General features: G+C 40.7%; 1 protein-coding gene across 6 annotated transcripts in view; it reads right to left on the reverse strand.

The window, feature by feature from the left end:
* The window catches only part of PLEKHA1 (pleckstrin homology domain containing A1), a 32,796-nt gene extending 18,293 nt beyond the window's left edge, over positions 1–14,503 (reverse strand). For 5 of the 6 annotated variants that reach the window (XM_018078496.3, XM_018078492.3, XM_018078494.3 and 2 more), the window contains exon 1: positions 14,363–14,503. The gene's annotated coding sequence lies outside the window, so the exon portion shown is untranslated. Of the gene's footprint in view, positions 1–14,159; positions 14,298–14,362 lie in introns of those variants that run through there. The other variant, XM_018078493.2, reaches the window with a different exon arrangement.
* Positions 14,504–14,799: the final 296 nt, after the last annotated feature.

Here is a 14,799-nt window from a genome sequence, read left to right on the forward strand (position 1 = left end):
TAAATAGCAGATGAGATCTAGACTAGATCACTAAAAAATAAAGATCCTCCTTCATGACACGCACCAAGCTCAGAGAACACTGGGGCTACACTTCCTCCTTTGACACTGCCTTTCATGGCAAGAAAGAACCTTTGTCAGCAGCTCTCCTGCCCAATGCAATTTTTCATATTTCGCTCAGGCAAATTCAGTAAAAAGCTTTTAGAAACATTGTGCACAATTTTCTTTACTTCTACAAAAAAGAACATCACGTCTAACCATGTCCAAGAACAGAAATTGCTTCACCCTTATACATTAAACAGTCAAAATGCAGTCGGTATGAGCAGCAGAGATGTGAACACACTTTGTACTAAGGTCTGAGAATGACAGGTGTTTTTTTTTAATTTATTTTGGGGTTTTTTTGTTTGTTTAAAAAAAATAATTCAAATCTGCCCTGCTGACCACCTATCCCCATTTTGCCTGCTTCACCTTTTATGGCTCTGCCTTACTGCAGCTACTGCATCATTGGTTTTGCTTCCTTTTATTTTATGGGACAGTCATTTTACCTTAAGAGTCAGCTGTGTAAGACCAAAGATAACTTTGCATGCTTATCTAAAAATGGCAATGAACAGACATTTAAATGGTAAAACTCAGGTCGATGCCAATCTTTCCCAGGGCAGGAAAGAAATGATTCAGTCTTTACATTTTGTTACAATACTCAGAAATAGTACAGATCCAAAAATATTAACACGAGAAACAGAAGGTTTAAGCAGTCCACACTTTTCACAAAATCTTACAGCTTTCACTGTGTAATATGGAAGTTTAATTTTAATATTTCTTTAAAGTCTTTACCTTTATTATTTCCTTAAGGTTACTTGATTTAAATATAGTTACATACAGACACAATGAGGCAGACATCTGATAATTATCTGTAGTTAGCTATTGATACACCACAGCACAACACGATGTTTGGTTTTTGAAGTGGTTTTTTTTTGGGGGGGAGGAAATCAGTGTTCATTTTGGGGACTCAGATATGCAGATAACCACACATTTTAGGGATCAATATACAAACATGTAGATGTATCCTTGTATTTACAGCTGTCATTTTATAAGACTAATTAGAATACAAGACAAATTTTGGTTCAACCACTTTGAGAAACAATTTTTTACAAATCCATTATCATGACTTTGATACCATACCAGAAGAATTTCTAGAAAACAGTTTTAAATCATTTAACTTGATCTGTAAAACAATTGAACCTTTTTTTTGTGCCCAACACCAAACTAATCCTTTGGTGCAAACTCAAGTTTGATACATTAAGTTTTGCACCAGGGACCAGATCTACCAACCTCAATTCAGCAGTATTTGCAAAAAGTTAGAGAGATTGCAATATCATGGTGATGCTAGCTTGGGTTTTTTACTACAAGCTATTGAACTAAAAAGCTAAATGCATTTTTGTGTATGACAAAGTTAACACACTTTGCTTTGAGATGCAAGATGGTTTCTGTGAAGGAGAGGAAGGACAAGTGAAGTACAAGGATATTAAATGTGTATAAGCTTTCCATTAAGCACCTCTCTGATTTGCTTTAATTTCTACCTCCAAAAGGTAGAAGAGTCTCTATATCTAAGAGATGCAACAATAGTTTAAATAGGCAAAGGCTTGCTTTTCAATAAAGTAACAAAATTTTCTGAGGTAATGTAAATTTTATTGGTATGTTACTCACGACTTAAATATCACAGATCTAAGACAAGTTCTGTAACCAAGCTATAACAATGAGTAATACAAAAACAAACACCTGAGCACTCAACACAATACCATAATTGTAATAAAGTCATCAGTAATTCAGTTGCTGGCTCTTGGGATCACTTCACACTGAAGCAACACCTCCTTATAAACACATCTGTAGCTGAGGGCAAGTTGAAGGGGATCTGTTCTGTAAATTACACCTCTAATTTGGCAGAACTTGGCATCACACACGGTTTTCATTTAAATGAATATAAAAATCATCATTTACCAGCATTGTCCTAAGCTGGGCCAGGTGGTCCCTCAACAAAATACATGGCACTTCTGGGGCACCATTTCGGCTTCATATCAACAGTTTATGAAGCCCAGAAAAGGCTTGTGCCTAAAAAAAGCCAATATTGGTGGCTGGTTTCCTGTCTGAGCAGACTTAGGGCTGTGTTCTCTGCAGATGTGAAGAAAATGAAACAGGGAAAACTTGTTTCTGAAACAAGATACGAATTGATTAAGAGTCCTTGAATAAAACCAACTGGATTTTCAAAGCGCTTTTCCCCTGTAAGAGAATCTATGAGAAAAAAAACCTTTCAAGGCAAATGAAAGGAGGATGCTCATAATGCTCCATTATGAACATACAATTAGCTAAAGTTGAACTACTCCAATACTTGAAATTATTTTTTTTCCAGGGCAAGAGACAAAATTCAGCTTTTTTTTTTTATTTGTCAATAAACCAATTCTCACGGAAAAAAACCCAAAACTCAAACCAAACATGAAGTAATACAGATTTTCTACTTCATAGTAGTACTACCTAATTTCTAGCATAAAAATTTATACTATTTGCAGCTCCTCTATCCTCTGATGAAAATACAGCACAAAATACCATTAATTTAAAAAGTTCAGTTCTGTAACTACCGTTTTCTTCAGATTAGTTTTAAATTCCTCATGGGATTACTGACCTCTACCAGATTGATGCTCTTAAAGAATATGAAATAAAAACCCCTCTCACTTTATAATACACTGAAATCTAACTTAATATCATACAGCTGCTTTCCAGCTTTAAAAGTTTGCTTCCACTATATTACACCTTGGCAAGATTCCCCTGCAAATGAATACCTATTCTATTCAGCATTCAATAATGAATCACAATTTGTAACGCATATTAAAAAAACAAAAAAGCAATTTGTGCCTTTCTTCCAGTTACTGAAGTGACTGAACACACACGACAAAACCACCACCACAATACCCTTCCTTGCAACTCCTGACAGATCTAAAAGCAATGATGGAATTGCCATGTTATTTCTAAAGATTCATATGAGGAATTGCAGAACTCCAACATTAATTCCTCAGCACAGGGAATCTGGTTAGAAGACCACCAGCCTAAGAATTCATCAGAACTTCAGCTTCAGTGTCTTCAGAGTACAGATCCTGCCTTGCATAGATGTGACTTGTCATTATATTATTTTAGGCAATTCTAAAACAAAAATCTCCAGGTCTGTGTCTATTTTACAGCACTTACTACATGAACCCTTAGTTATTTTCTGCAGCAGAATCTGCAGCACAGAACAGTGTATTAACTCCTCTGCCCACTTCTACAATCAAATATAAAAAGATCACGAGTTCTTAGAGAGAAAAGATGAAGGTATCAAACCTTTTATAGATCACATAAAACTTCATTTGATTTTGCCTTCCCTCTCCTGGGTGGGAGCACAGAGGAGGGGAGATGTGGGTCAGTGTCATAGTGCTGCTTCAGAAAAAGCATCCCTGTGGCCCATTTCCTCTTGGCTCTCACCATAATCCACCAGAAACGAAAACATTTCTGAAAACCCATTTTTGTTGGGTGTATAGTGACACTCTGTAAGAACTGAGAAAACTCTCAGCTCCTTTAACTTCTTTCCTGGAGGGTTGTGTTATAAGTGAGGAGGTCTCACTTATTTTTGAAGCCTTCCATCCCCCTTTGCAGCAGCAGTGCACTAATTTAAGTAGGTACATACCTCATCAGCCCAGCTTCTCTCGGGTTTCCCCTCTCCCCGCTCTTTTCCTCTGGGGTGCAACATAAACTGGCATTCCCCAACATTTATATCACACACTGGAGGCTGCCTGGGCACCACTATAAATAAAAATCCCAGATCACCTTCTCCAGTCTCCCCGCAAACGCATGACTGCACAAGTAGAACCTGCAGAGGCACACAAGCATCTCCTTTTCACCATTTATAACAGACAGCTTCAACTCTCCTACATTAATTCCTATTTTTAGTTTCCCACCAGCACCTGTTCTTGAGTTCACCTCCTTTACAGACTGGTCACAGCCTCCATATCTTCAAGTATAAAGTCTAGACAAGATTGTTGCAGTGGTGTACCAGGTGACCTTCCTATGCCCCAACCTCTCCTTTGAGCACAGGTAGGTACAAACCACAGAGCACTGGCTGACTAGACAAAGCAGAATTTTGTTTGGATAAAAAGCCCATGCAATAGGCTTTCCACAGGAAAGATTGATTAAGAAATACAGCAATATTTTAGCTCACCTTTTAGCTTTATTTTACATCTTTTCCCCAAGCTCCAGGTATAATTTATTACTTTTATTTCTTTGATTTAGAGCAACAGTTGTACTTCCTGCTCTATTAAGGTGTGGACATTTGAAACTCTGGATTTAACTTACCCCAGGAGATGACTTTGGGGTTCTTTTCCTATTAGCTAAGGAGATTAAGAAACACACATTACCTACTTACTCATGTCTATGAAATGAAGAACAACCTTAGCACAACTCCACCTGATAAACACAAAATGATGCCATGAGTCATGCCCATCCCTCCTCCCCACCTCCCTTTCCAAGCCCTCCTGTTTACACCAGCTCCATCACCACAAAGGGAAGGTGAGCAGCATCCCCAGCAATGTCCAGTCTTTCCTGCACTTCCAGGGACAGCTCAATTAGTGAGTGCTCCTGGGTTTTGCCCAGGCAATTACTATCAGCTTCCTGCAGTAAATCAGCTCCTGTCCAGCTGGTCATCTCTTTACTGACCATTTACTGACTCCCCAGGGGAAGGGATGAGTTCAGACTGTCTTGCTTATCCCCTGAAGAACAGGGCAATGAAAGCTTTCCTTCTTGAGGACATTCAGGACAAGGAAGGGAAGGGGGGGGGAAATCCCAACCCTAAGACAACCAGCTCAGAACAGCCTCTAAAAACAAGCCCCATAAATCTGCCAGGACAGCAGTTCAAAATTCTGTATTTTCAACCCCTTGAAGCCCCTCCAGCACAGGCAGTCCACCAGAGATCACTCAAACTACGAGACAATGTCTCTGCTCATCTTTCACACAACCCTTTAAGCTACAATTTCCTGAGTACCAAAAACATGACAGAAAAACACTAATCCAGGAGCTGGAGAGGTGATTTGGCTGCAAATCTGACGACAGCCAAAGATAATTCAGAATTGATGAATTTAAAATTACACTCCAAGCTTTTCTATTTCCCAAAGATCCTTCACTGATTCCTTTTTGTTCTGGAGGGCACAACAGACATTGGATACCTCTGTTAACAGAGAAGACATGACTTTGATTTCAAGAACCCTATGACATTATTACCAACATTCTAACTACCTCTAAGAATGGGAAGTGGAAATCTCCATGAAACACTGCCCCCTAAATTTATATTTCTTCTCTAAAGTGGTCAAAAAGAAGGGAAAAAACAGCTGCAAAAGGCCAGTATTCACCTGGAAGAGAATTCCTAAATATAACTAATTTTTTTCAAAATTAAAAAACCTGAAGTCAACACTGGTAGCACTGACCTCTCCTACCCCTGGCCAAACTACGAGGGATATCAACCACCACATCCCTCCCCCAGTACCTAATCAACTCCCAACCAGACCACAAGATAGAAAAATCATCCTTTGCACTGATGAATCATCTCACAAAACCAGCAGCCTTATCTTGCACTTAAGTCTTACTCAGTCATGATTCTGTCTCCAAAACACGGATCTGCTGTTTTCCAGGAAGACTTGTTAAGTCAGGGTAAGCCACCCATTCCTGCCTGTCCCAGTGTCCCAGCAAGTCAAATGACTTAATTTTATTCCATACTATCTACTAATGTTCCTTTTGCCTGGGTAAAAATTTCATTATGTTTTAGGGGAAGACTGGAGTTCTAAGGAAAATGTTCTGAAGTTACCCGAATCCATCACTCACTGGCCTATTTCAAGTACTGTTCTACAAATTCCACAATGGAATAGACTGGTACTTCCTCAAAAACTTTTGCAGAAATTTCTCTCAGTGATGTTTCATGCTCTTGATTTAACTATTCTTAATTTAACTACTTTTCTCCATTTCAAGGTGTTTGCAATAGGAGCCAAAGGCTTTGGGATATGAGGAAATGCACTGCACAGGAGCAAACTCCTCTCTATCACTGATCTCTTAAGACAGCCAAAACAACAACCAAAAAAACCCCCACCTCACCTATTAATGGTTTTTGCCGAGCTAAAAGAAGTATTTTAATTGTCCCTCTAAATGCCCTGTGTAATGAGGCCATTATAAAAAAAACCTCTTGGAATTTATTCATTAATAACTTATGATGACCAGCCTACAAAGCAGTAAAGAAAAATAACAAAGCAAAGAGACAGGGAAAGAACATGTTCAATAATGCCAAGTCTTTACAACAGTCAGAAGTTCAGTTTTCATCACTTCATATTCAGTCTAGGTAATACAGAGTTAGTCCAAAATGAGATATAACCAGAGATAGGTATGACAAAACCAAAATATATATACCCTAATTCACTTTGACTTATCTCACACAATCCTCAAGTTTTTAAATGCTCATTAATTTCAGTTACAGAGTAATTAAAATGCTTAAAAATGCAGGTTCAGAGTTGGTTATTATTTACAATGGTTTTTAACGTTATTTAAAATTTTGAAAAGATTTATAATAAGTGCCATCTAAAAAACTCGAAATCAGACAAATCAGGTCCTTGTTCTTGAAAAGGCTTACAGGCTTCATCTATAGAAATTGTTCCATTCATGACAACTACAACAAACTAGAAATGAAGCAGGGAATAAGCATATTACTTATTAGGATTACTTATTATTATTACTAGTTAACCATTCGTAAAAAAACGCTGTTTAATTTCAATAATAAATTATTAACTGTTTCATTTAGGCCAACCACTCTGAGCACTGGGATTCCACACACTGCCATCTATTTCAAATTCCCATTTGCCTCAAACTATAAATCCTGGTGAGGCTTGTTTGACTTGAGAAAGTTCAATACAAAAAGAAGGTGAGGCTGGTTAAAAAAAGAAGTTTGCCATTTTTGAGCCAGTCTTGCTGATTTTCACTCTGAATCCTGGGTATAAACTCAGCAGTATAAACAAACACAGACCTCCTTCCTGTGAAGTATTCAAGAAATGAAAAGGCCAGCTGGTTAGGAAATTAGTGAGTTGAAAATATCTTCTTCAGTTTTCACAGAGTACTTTAGCATTGTTAAAGAAATAGCAGCATGTACATAGGAGTGTGTTAAATTAATTTTGAAAGTACTACTTAAAGAAAAGAAATTATCTGCCTCAGTAGCACCAAAATGTTGTGCTGAAAAACACTGTGTAGAAGCCAGAGGAAAAATTAAAAGAGCATTGCAGTAGTAAAGGATTACCTTTTGCACAAAGATCCAGGCAAGTTCCAAATTTAAATGCAAAAATATCATACTCAGACCAATTCCATTCAACTCCACATATTTAAGACACTCTAAAGCCAGTTCTGAGTAGCTGAATACCTGCAAACTGTGACTTCACATTACATTTGCCTACAAGGAGCACAACATATCACATATTATTCCCTCCAAGCACAAGTCTAGGACAACATTTAACAACTCTGTCTGCAGTGAGCTCAAAGGAAGTATATTCCTTTAACACTTGTAACCAAACTGGAGTCTAACAAGGGCTGTAAATAACTGAACTTTCAGTTAATTTAAAGTGTCAAATAATGAATAGAAGATTATCAGATGAATACGTGGTTTGGCCCTTTTGAAAGATGTAAAAGGATTTAGTGGAAACCAAAGCACTCAAAGCAAGTAACTGATTATCAAATTTGATTTTATAGATCTAATTTAGCAAATTCAGTGCAGAATAATTTAGAAAAAGGCCACAGTTCCTCTACATTAAAACTTTGTAAAGGAAAAATTACTGCTGTTAAAAATTCCACCTGACTGTTATTTTAATACCATGGGACTTTTCAGTACAGACCATGTTTGGTTCATTGCATGTCACTATGTGGGCCAAAATTCCCTCTACTGCAAAGACCAGATATCTCCTCCAGAATCCAGCTCACTTATCAATTATATACACAAGGATTCACAGAGATTAGGACTAATCTCAGAGCTCTTCAGTAAGTGCAAGTGTAGTGAAAGCTCTTTAGGGAGAACAAGGCTTTGTCTGTCTCATGTAAGAGAACCAATATGCATTTACAGAACACATGTCAGCTCCTGTTTACCACAGTGGGAGGGGAAAATTAAGCTCCCATCAAATGACAAGATATTGGGGACATTGCCTCCCCCCTCCTTTCTTTTATACATCTTAAATCAAGAACATTAAATCCCACGCTGGCATATTTAATAAAAGTCTCACCTGACACCGAAAGAAACCCCTTAAGTGAAAGCTTATCTGCAGTGACAGGTTCTGTAGCACAGTGCCAGCACACAAGCACTTGACTTGAAGCACATCATTCACTGGAACTTCTCACAGAATTATTTTCCAGCAGCTTTCATCCTCAGAAACAAGCCACGAGCCCAAGGAATTGTCCTCACCTCAGGTACAGCCCATGTCTGGTTGCTGACCTTCTCCCTCACCTTTCTTCTTGTTTGTGGGGTGACACAAAACCCAGTCACTGCTCAGTTGTTGCTCTGCATTGACAAAGGTGGTTCCCAAACCCCAAGTAAACAGTGCATATGGAGAAAAACACCATTCCACCTACACAGTAATCCCAACAGCACCAGGAAGTCACCGGGCTCCTGTCTGACCTACACACAGCGAGATGGAAACACTCCAGAGGAATCACAAGTCCTGTGGATGTGCAACAACGTGCCTGGAAATCCTGGATGTACCAGGAACATGCAACAGGCTGCTTTTCAACACACTGTCCTGCTGCCTTCCCCCAAGAAGGGAGCCAAGGAGCCTTCTGAAGAAATCATGCTCCTCCACCCAAAAAACAGGGCACTGCACAAATTAGCAAGACAGTATAAATAAATTACAGGACCTGCAGTGAACTTGATTTAAGGAAGAAAAAATAAAAAGAAAAAGGTTAATGAGAAAAAAAACAATATACCCAAAGCCAGAAGTCCTGAATAAGCAAAAACACTTCTGAATCAAGAACATCCCTTAAGCAGCACTAAATGCACACGCAGGCACAGAGTCTACTAGACACGGAAATAACTTGTCAAACAAATTTTTAGTACAGCCTAAGTTTGCATTTGTCATTTTAGGCCTCCCTAAAGAGTTAACCAATATATTTAACAACATCTTTTGAAGTGCAGCTTTAAGAGGACTGTTCACTCTTACAATAAACCTGGCATGTAACTGTTCTAGCGCTTAACAGAAGAACACTTAATTAAGTCACTAGTCTGAACAAGTTCAAACACATTTTCTTGGACATGGCATGTAAATGTGGTGGGTACCAAAGCACCCAAGGAGAGCATACACATCAAACCAATTACATATTAAATGAACGAATTTATCACCTATCTGTCAGTATCCAGACTGTTCCTGGGAGTGCTGACTCTCAACAATGAAAACATTATTTGCAAAGCTTGATAATTGTTGTCTAGTCTATATTTTCAACTTATAGCAATGGCAAGGGCCTATTTGCACCAGAAGAGTTTTAGATCCAAAATACTTTTAGCTCTATAATGTTACTAAATACACTGCTCTTTAGAGGTGGCTGCAAATTCTTTTCCCCCTTGGGGCAGTGGGGGGGTACAGAAGTTATTTTTTCTCAGCCTCTTTCACACGAAAAGTCAATAAATCAGGTCTAATTTAAGAGATTCTGCCTATCATGCCAGCAGAATAAAGGAACAAAACTGATACCCAAAACACTTGGATGCAATGGTTAGCTAGAATTAAAACCATCTTCCAAAGAAGAGAACAGCCAACAGAGGAACAGAGAGAGCTTTGCTACCGTTCCCTGCGTGGCAGAGCCATAACAGAAAAGATTTGCATGTTTGTTCAGGTATTTTAAGCATTGTTATAAATTTTTGTTAAACAAGCAAAGCAATGCAGCGCTCCTTAAAGTTTCAAGCACTTGTTTTCTCTGTCTTTAACTGACCCAAGATATTTCCAATCAAAACTTTTTTTTACCCCCACTTATTACTCTGGTTTGACTCCTCCTGCCTGGAGTTCATCCCTGGCTTTTACCTTGGGCAGTTTCTCCAGCCTCTCCCTCCCAGCACAATGGAGCTTTATTACCACACCTGGACTAGCACACTGGACACATCAAACCTGCCATACCCTTACAATGCTCCCACAAGGCAGAGCTGCTGCTGCTGCTCTGCAGTCTCAGTATGAGAACGGAGGGACAGAGCAGCAGCTTGTCCCAGGCCACACAGGAAGCTTTTTGGCAACACAGTGAGCTGAACCTGTTTCCCAAGTCCCAGAGCAGCAACCTCACCACTGAACCACCTTTCTTCTACATAAAATACCTGAAACTATTCAGATTTTAAGGCAAAGGCATATGTTCAAACCTGAAAACTGTTTAAACTGTTGAATGCCACAAATGTCTACCAGACCTGCAACTCCCTCCTCGAGCAGATAACATCTGTTAAAAGTAAGTGGCTCATATAGTTCTGCACCAGAAAGCTTAATAAGTTCCTTCTCCAAGATTAAAGAAACACCTACACATTCTAGATGCTTCTGCAAGTCCCTGGAGGGAGAAAATGCTGCTTAGTGCTGAGACAATGAACCAGCTTCCTTCCTCAACAGCAACAAAACCCTGCTGCTTTACCTAGCACTGAGAGGAAAGTGTTATTTATAGAATTCAGCCATATATGAACACGTATCTAAATATTTCTCACAGTTAGGGTACAGCATGTGGCAAGATGACCTTAGACCCATTTATTTTCAAAGCCCTAATTTGAGAGATCAGTGCAAGAGAAGAAAAAATTCTGAAATGGCTCTGCCATATCTCCCATTCCAATTCATTTCAGTCATTCTCTGCATTAAAGGCTAACTTCAAAACCTGAACTCAAACCATTCTCACTACTCTGACCTCTTCAGCAGGAAATTTTTCTAAAGCAGTTACGTTATTTTTAAATGTCAGATAGCTCACTAGAATTTTGATATTTAGGTTTCTTACATAATTTTATAAATCATTGATAGCAATGCTTCTAGCCATGTCTTATTGCATTTAGGCCCAAAACCAAAAGAATACACGTACTGACTGTTCTGTTTCTTATATAATTTGTTTCCTGGTGACTTCTTAAGCACTTGCTACACTTTGTAAAAATGTTTTATGCTAAAGCCAGTTACCTAAATTCCCCTATTTTGGCACTGAAGTAAGCTACTATCCTGTACTTTCATGTAATTATACAATTCTACAAAGGTTCACTTGGCTCCAAACCTCAGTAAGTATTTTCTAAGAATATTTCTATTGTCATAATTATCAGTCAAACAAAAAAAAAAACAACAACCTGCCAAAAACCACCCTGCAAGAAAGATACATCCTCTGGTATCACAAGTTATTGTTTGTCTAAACTGATGCACAGCTGGACACATCCTAGTGCACACCAGAGCATGCAAGGGAACTTCTCATCAGAACATGCACTCACTTGCCAATGCTGCTGGTTTGCTGCTCTCTGAAGGAACTGCATTTACTCTGATAACTGTCAGCTCCAATAACCAGGAACAGTCAGTAATAAAGACACCGATGGAATCCTAAATCTACTAAAATAGATTAAGAATTGTGCAGGCCTGGCAGTCTGGGCTACATCCAGCACTGCACTGGAGGCTGTGTTACAAGCAGAGATCTGTTCACATTTCAGTAATGTCCTAAAGTTCTTTCTAATCTGTTACAGTCAATAAAAACTGACTTTTGCACTTCCTCTCCTCTGCACCAACGCTCTGACATACAGCAGCCTTTCTGTGAGCTCAAACAGCTCCCCTGCCCTGGGAAATAAGCCACAGCTACCTGGAAAAAACAAGGGCTTCTCCTGCAGTCATGTCTCTTCCTCATGTACATGCCTTCCTTATTCCCCATGTGTGTGTCTGTCTTCTGTCACTCAGTTACTACTGCTGAGGAAAAATAAATACAGGGGAAGAGAAGGAGGAAAAGCAATAAGATGCTGCCTATTTTCTTCATACGCTGGTTCTTCTTTGCCTATTCTCTAATTTATATGAAAGCATCTCCTCCTCTAAAATATTTAAACACTGCAATATACCTGTCAGTGACCCAGTGTGCATGCTGTTCTTTAACTTCACCCTTAAAATGCAGAGCTACACAGTGGAACGTGAGGCCAAGTGTAGTTATAAAGCACTGAAATAGCTTAAGGAAATAGATTGTATCGTTAGAACTGACGAACTCAAAATTAAATTTTCTACACTCACAAAATCAAATCACAATGTTTAATAACTGCAAATAGAACATAAGAGAGTCACACAAAGTTTCATTTCTTATGCAAAGCTGACTCCAGCAGTCCAGCATTCAGTGATATCCAGGATACATAAACCCCCCATGTATTATTTCTTGAATTATCACGTTCTGCATCAGTGCTTACCTATCCCTGAATTAAAAAGTTTTCCTCCAAATACCAACCAGGCCCAGCATCTCTCTCTCCCATGAGAGATTCCAGCCCACTTTTAACACTTACTCACGTGACAAACAGGAAAGCAGCACTTCTACACTTCTTTGCTTTACAAACCTGACAGTTTTATGTATTGTTACTTGTGTGACTCCCCCAACTAAAAATAACCAAGAGTAGGAAACAAGACTGAATGGACCTAAAATATAAGTTCACTGTTCCAAACTCTCTCCTAAGACTCCCTAGAATGCAGTGAGTGCTCTGTGAATTTATCCAGTGTGGAGCCTCATGAGAACAAGTGATAAAACTTAAAAGTCTTCCTTTACAAAACTGTATGTAGAGACCTTCTTGAGGACTGCTGAGTTTGCTTTGAAGTTGTAACTCAGCTGTGAAATAAACTCACATGAATTTATCACCCTTCATAACTATTTCCAAATCAAAAGTATTAAAAAAAAAACCCCATCCTTAAAAGTGCAGCGTAGTAAACTCATTAAGACAGAATAACTCATCATAGAGTAACCAAAGTTACCAGGTACAATTCCAGCTCAGTAAAGACTGTGTCTGTGCTGCTTTAGAATGAATACAGCCCAAATATAAAAAAGGAAGTGGACAAATCTGAGGAAAAAAATGCAAAACCCAACAAGCCCTGATGCATTCAACAGCGAGAAGCCACTCCTCACACCCCACAGGCCCAAACTGCAGGATCAAATATGGCTCTGTCTTCCAGTGCCATGTGTGGGATTGGATAATGGGAAGAGAATAGAAAATTTATCTTTACAGACATTACAGCCTCTGTGAGTAAGGTAAGGAATTTGTCAAAAGGCAACAAAAAAGCTGATGCTGTCCAGCTTGCTGTACATCCAGTAGTCTCTTTAAAAGTACTGTGCTTTGGTGAGAAGGTGAAGCATGGGGAGATCTAGCTCTCGAGAACCTAAAAAAAATTTAAAAAGGAACTCTACCGCTCAACTTTACTCAGATAAGTAACCCCCTTCTGCTCAAGCCTAATTCACACGCTCAGCCTAACAAATTAATAACTGCTTCCCCTCTTGAAGACTGTTCATTCTGCTTGATTATAAGCACAGTGCATTGATTAGTGAAAATTAGACACTTTTTTTTAAAAAAGGCCTCAAAACAGCAGCCTGTTCCTTCCCCAAAGAGAAATTGCTGTCCTCTTGATGTTACTTTGCAAACATTTTATGCAACAACATAATGCCTTTTACGAAGGTCATGCCTGACTCCTTCCTAAGGGAACTGCACAACACACGCAGTATTTAAACCCGTATTAAGCCAGCAGCACGTCAAACGCCTATCCGGAATTTTACAGGTGATAAAAACCGCGGATATAACAACAGTAGTTACAGTTTAACACTCATTTTATAGTCAAGTTATCCATTCAAAATCGCTCCGGCTCAGTAAATAACCAGCCCGGGTTACACAGCTAACCTGGAACACGGGCAACAGCTTTCCAACACGGGCCTTTCCGAAGGCTAAAAACAAACCCACCGCCACACGCCGGCTGTCCCAGCCACACTGATCTCCTCCTTGGAGCTGCAGCCTGGGATTGGGATCCCAGAGCCGAGCCCGCACCGCCCCTGCAGGGTCTGCCCGGATAACGTCGCCCCTTCACCCCGGGCTGCGAGGGGACCGACCCGTGCCGGGCGCTGAGCTCGCCCACCCCCGCCCTTACCTCTGGGGCCGTGACAGCGCCACCGGGGCGATCCCACGGGTGACACACGCACGGAGCCCCCGCGCCCGGCGGCGGCTTCCCGGGAAAACGGGAAGGGAAGAGGAGGGAGCGGCGCGGCGGGAGCGGGACAGAGCTCTGCGCGGTCACACACCGGGCAGGCGCGGGAGGAACAGCATCACCCAGGGCGGGGCCGCCGCACTTACTGGAGCGCTGGCAGTGCGGAGAGCCGTGACAGGAGCCGCGGGGAAGGGGGAGCCGTGGCGGAGCCGCGAGCAGAGCAGAGCCGGGCGCTGCCGGGCCCACTCCCGGCCCGGAGCCTCCCCCGCTCCCGAGTCCCGCCGAGGGATCGGGCCCCTCCCGCCACCCCGCCGGGAGACCTCCCTGCGCATGCGCCGCAGCCCCCGCAGCCTGCTGGGACATGTAGTGCGGTGCCGGGGGCGCGGGGCATGGTGGGAGTTGTAGTCCAGTTACTGTGATAGTGGTGTTGTGTTTAATGGGGAGGCCCCGGCGGGGAAGGGACTGTTGGATATTGGGAATAAAGTGTTCCTTGTGAGGGTGGGGAGGCACTGGTATCTGCTGCCCAGAGAAGCTGTGGCTGCCCCATCCCTGGAAGTGCTCAAGGCCGGGTTGGAGAGGGCTT

The sequence above is a fragment of the Manacus vitellinus genome, unplaced genomic scaffold (assembly GCF_001715985.3).
Source record: "Manacus vitellinus isolate BGI_N305 unplaced genomic scaffold, ASM171598v3 scaffold_40_pilon, whole genome shotgun sequence".
In the NCBI taxonomy this organism is placed as follows: domain Eukaryota; kingdom Metazoa; phylum Chordata; class Aves; order Passeriformes; family Pipridae; genus Manacus; species Manacus vitellinus.